This window comes from Anomaloglossus baeobatrachus, chromosome 1 (genome assembly GCF_048569485.1).
Source record: "Anomaloglossus baeobatrachus isolate aAnoBae1 chromosome 1, aAnoBae1.hap1, whole genome shotgun sequence".
In the NCBI taxonomy this organism is placed as follows: domain Eukaryota; kingdom Metazoa; phylum Chordata; class Amphibia; order Anura; family Aromobatidae; genus Anomaloglossus; species Anomaloglossus baeobatrachus.
This window is the reverse complement of record NC_134353.1, coordinates 501,826,720-501,832,004: the sequence shown is the minus strand read 5'-3', so window position 1 is coordinate 501,832,004 and position 5,285 is coordinate 501,826,720.

The window sequence follows — 5,285 nt, the reverse complement described above, 5'->3', positions numbered from 1 at the left end:
GGCCTCGTTCAGACACCTGTCAATCACGTATGCTTTCTACCCTTCATTTCCACAAATAGGGCACAATCCCATTAAAGACACTGGTGCTTTTCACGTCTGTGATTTTTGTGGACTGTGTCTGCAACAGAATCAGTCCATTTCCGATCCAAAATCTGGATCAGAATTACCCATACAAGCCTGTAAAAATCACAGACAGCACACGGATGAAATCGGTGTACAATCCGGCCGTATTAACATTGCAATGGATAGGAGAAGCTTTACAATTATTATTATTGTTTTTTCACATGGATGAAACACAGATGGTAAATACTAACACGCTGATGAAATTCGGCTTGTTTTTATGCATAGGGGAAAAATCACGGGCGCTTAAATGAGGGCTCTAACTAGCAGCGACCTTGACTGGCTAAAAGACAAGCTGTTTTGCAAGCATTTTAATCATTACAACCGAATGCCTATTCCTAAAAGATGCAACAAACTTCAGGAAATACGAGCCAACTCCTCTTCCATGCATAGTCTATGCTAATTAGAGGACTTAGCGGAGAGTATATATGTATATGTTCTATTATCGCATACTACATGCTAAATTACTAAGGTAGATATGTGCATATTTTACCCTGATAGTGTGGTTATACAATATTGTAGACACGCTAGATTATCACCCAAGAGTGCCGCAATTATCAAGTTGCTGGCTGCTACATCTGTACAATTTAGATCGCGTATGGCCTAATTCTGGTTCAGCTGACAATTATTCATCCCAAATATATGTGTGTTTGGCTGTGCATGGTTATGGGGGCATTGTTCTGTAAATGTACAACAGCCTCATCGTCACCACTTTCTTTGAGGTTACCTTCTCACACTGAACCCCTTTTTTATTTCCTGAGAGTGTTGAGAACGGCGCACCAGAGGTCATGTATCATTGCTGTTATAAGGGGTCTCGGACAGAGGAAAAAAATCAGACTGTACATTTTCACATTTGTGTAGGAGTCGGCACTAAGAAAGGGAAATGTGAGAAGCTAGAATACAGTGGAACCTTGGATTACGAGCATAATTGGTTCCGGGAGTGAGCTCTTAAACCAAGTTACTCTTATATCAAAGCAAATTTTCCCATAGGAAATAATTGAAACGCAGACAATTCGTTCCACAACCCAAAAATATTTACTGTATTTATAGAAACTTATTACAGTTATAGAAAATAATGTACTGTATTCATATAAAATTATTACAGTACACTAATACAGAATACAGTGCAGTAAAAAACATAAAGCAAATTAAACTGCACTTTAGCTTACAATAGAATTGTTGGCGAGCGAGAGGTACAATACAAGCAATGTGCTGTAATGGTTAGCTGAAAGAGAGTACAATACTGTATCCACAAATCCAAATTGATAGACATGCTATATAGTATATACTGTACAATAGTATACCGTATACAGTACACATGTACAGAAAGGTACCTCCAAAGTAGGTCAGAGCATATAGAAAGGACAGAACCATACGTGTGCACGGTATTTGCTCTTCTTGCAAAGAATTGCTCTTAAACCAAGTTACACATTTTAAGAAACCTTTGCTTGTCTTGCAAAACGCTCTCAAACCAAGTTACTCTTAAACCAAGGTTCCACTGTATAGTGAAAACTGTAGAGGGTGGGCACATACAAACAGCTGTGAAGCCGGCTCAATAAATCTTGGGCAACCAGTGGATTCTACCGCAGCAGAAGATGCATAAGGCTATGTTCACACACTGCATCCTTTCTTAACCACAAAGATGCAGCGTTCTTGGCCCAAAAAAATGGACCCGCGGCAAAATGTTTTTTATTATCTCATTTTGCCCAAAGCGTTTTTTTTCTAAGTCAAATCAATTGACTGGAAGGGCTCAAAAACACTGGTAAAAACGCAAAAAGAATTAATATGCTGCATCTTCAGAAACGCAGCCAAGATGCAGCCAAAAAAAGATGCCCAGTGTGGACAGCAAAATAGAAATCTCATAGACTTTGCTGGGAGAAAGAAATGCATGGATTTAGATGTATTCTTGTGACCTCAAGAATGCACCAAAAACGCAGTAAGGCTATATGCGCACGTAGCGTAATTTCATGCATTTACGCTGCGTCTAGCACTGCAGCGTAACTGCATGCGTCCTGCGTTCCCTGCACAACCTATGAAGATTGTGCATAATCCGTGTGCACGATACTTTTTTGAACGCAGCGATTTGAGTGTCAAAAATTTGACAAAATCTCTGCTTTTAAAAATGCAGCATGTCAATTATTCCGTGCGCTTTGGATGCTGCTCCCACTCTGTCTATGGGAGAGGCAGCATCCAGAGCGCATGAAATAGGCATCTATTCTGCAAACACACTGCATCCATTAAGCAGTGCTTCTGCAGCGATTTGCAGCGCACATGTGCTGCCAAATCACTGCAGAAATTTCAGCAGGTACGTGCGCACACAGCCTAAGGCTATGTGCGCACGTTGCATAGTGTCCATGCTGAAAAATCTGCAGCGATTTGGGCAGTGCATGTGCACTTCAAATCGCTGCAGAAACACTGTGTAATGGATTCAGTGTGTCTGCACAATAGATGTCGATTTCATGCGCTCGGGATGCTGCCCCTCCCATAGACAGAGTGGGAGCAGCATCCAAAGCGCACAAAATAAGTGACGTTACTTTTTTGAGCACAGCGATTTGGATCAAAATTTCAGCATGCAAATCTCTGCACTCTCAAACGTAACATGCAGATGGATTATGCACAATCTTCATAGATTGTGCTGGGGAAACAGGACGCATGTGTTTACAGTGCAGTGCAATATGCAGTGTAAACGCATGAAATTAGAGAGTAAGTGAGAGAATTATAGAGTAAGTGCAAATGCCTCACCAGGTCTAATAGATCTATTTAGTAATATATACAGTCTACACTGTGAAATCTGGTGACGGATACACTATATGAACAAGGCATGTAGTTTAAAGATTCAGCTTGAAAAACCCTTAAATATCAAAATGATCCTACAAGGATTGTTCATCATGACTGACCCTTTCCCCCGACATCTTCCATTGAGGGCATGAACTAGCCCTAGTCCTTTTTTGGCTATCTATAGTCTCTAGTTAATGGCATGCTTAAGTAAAGGCTATACTAACAATGATAATGGTAGTAATAATAATAATAATAATAAAAAAAATAATAATGTATATAGCACCAACATATTCCGTGTACTTTACAATTGAGGAGGACATGTACAGACAACAGAGACGGAGTAACACAATTTAACAGTTACAAGAGGAGTAAGGCCCCGCGCACAAGCTTACAGTCTATAAATGATGTATATTTACCTAAATATATTTAAAATACTACGCTAGATCACTGCAGAACAATCTTTAAGCATTAAATAACTATCCACAATCCTTTATTTCTAGTATAATTTTTCCCATCCTGCATTCTTATTTTGCAAAATGTTTCTGTTGGCAGCAATGTCTTTTGTTAGGTTTTTTTTTTGCATTTTTGCATAAAAAAATGTTTAAACATTCAAATGAATTGCAGCTTGTTGGTAAACAATCAAGACAAGCAGAAATGGCTAAAGAACTGGTGCATTTCCCTAGGCTCTGATTAGTAATCTGTGCAGTGATTTGTAATCACTTCCTGTTATATTAACTCTAGTAGAGCGCAAGAAGGAAAAACCAGAAGCTGCATGGAATTCTTTTATCTGGTGCCTTGCCTACCTTGACCTTCACGTTACAGTTTGCTATGAACTCCCCCTAATGTCTGCTGTGGGAATTGCATGTCACGATGAATACCTCTGTGACAAGGCTTGTAGCCTTGGGGTCTAGAAGGCACATTGTAGCTGAAATTAAACTACATGCCCCAAACACATTGGCAATAAGATCAACAGTCTGCTCCATAATCTCTACACTTTACCTACAATATAGAATATATGAAAAACACAAGCATGACAACAGACTGGAAAGGCCAGTGGCTTTTTTCTTCTCTTCAGATCCTTTTGTTTGTGTATGTTTCTATCTATCTATCTATCTATCCATCTCTCTATCATCTATCTATCCCTCTATCTATCCCATCTATCTATCCATCAATCCCTCTATCTATCTATCTATCTATCTATCTATCCATCTCTCTATCTATCTATCTATCTATCTATCTATCTATCTATCTATCTATCTATCCCATCTATCTATCTATCCATCTATCTATCTATCATCCCTCTATCTATCTATCTATCTATCTATCTATCCTTCTATCTATCCCATCTATCTATCCATCTATCTATCTATCATCCCTCTATCTATCTATCTATCCATCTCTCTATCTATCTATCTATCTATCCTTCTATCTATCCCATCTATCTATCTATCTATCAATCTATCTATCTATCTATCATCCCTCTATCTATCTATCTATCCATCTCTCTATCTATCTATCTATCATCTATCCATCTCTCTATCTATCTCTCTATCTCTATCCTACGGTAATCTCAATCTATCTATCGATTGCTATCTCTCATTCTATCTATCATCTGTCTATCCATCATTATCTCTCTCTAGCTATCTATCAAATATAAATATATAAATAAATAGGGTGAGAAAGAGAGAATGAGAGAGAGAGAGAATAGAGAGAGAGAATAGAGAGAAGAGAGAGAATGAGAAAAAATGAGACACATATATATACATACATATATATGCTTTTTGTATTCTCATATATACATTTATATATATATATATATATACACACACACATATACGGTACTTATATGTATATATGTATATATGTATTCTCATATATACACACACACATATACGGTACTTATATGTATATATGTATTCTCATATATACACACACACACATATACGGTACTTATATGTATACATGTGTTCCCATATATATACATATGTATATATATATATTTATTTACCTCCTTGTGAAGTACATTGTCTCCTTATAAAAAAACCATGACAATTATAAAAACTTAGGACACTGTTTCATTTTTTATTATGCTTATCTTTCCATTATTATTGTAATATGTGACTATTTTCTTACAAAAGACCCTCACAATCTTACTGCCATAGTTTCCTGTTTGCAATTATAAACCCAATTATTGGCTCTATATGCTTTGTGAAGTTGTGAAACTATCATATTTTTGTCCATGTGAGAATATACGTTTTTGCATGACATAAATGCTGGGCAATATTGAGAATGGATATTCCTAATACTGGGTTTACAATCTTCAGTATTTAGGAGCTATTTATGTATCTGTATTTGGACTCTTGTTTTGCCTCTTTAGGTAATATAAA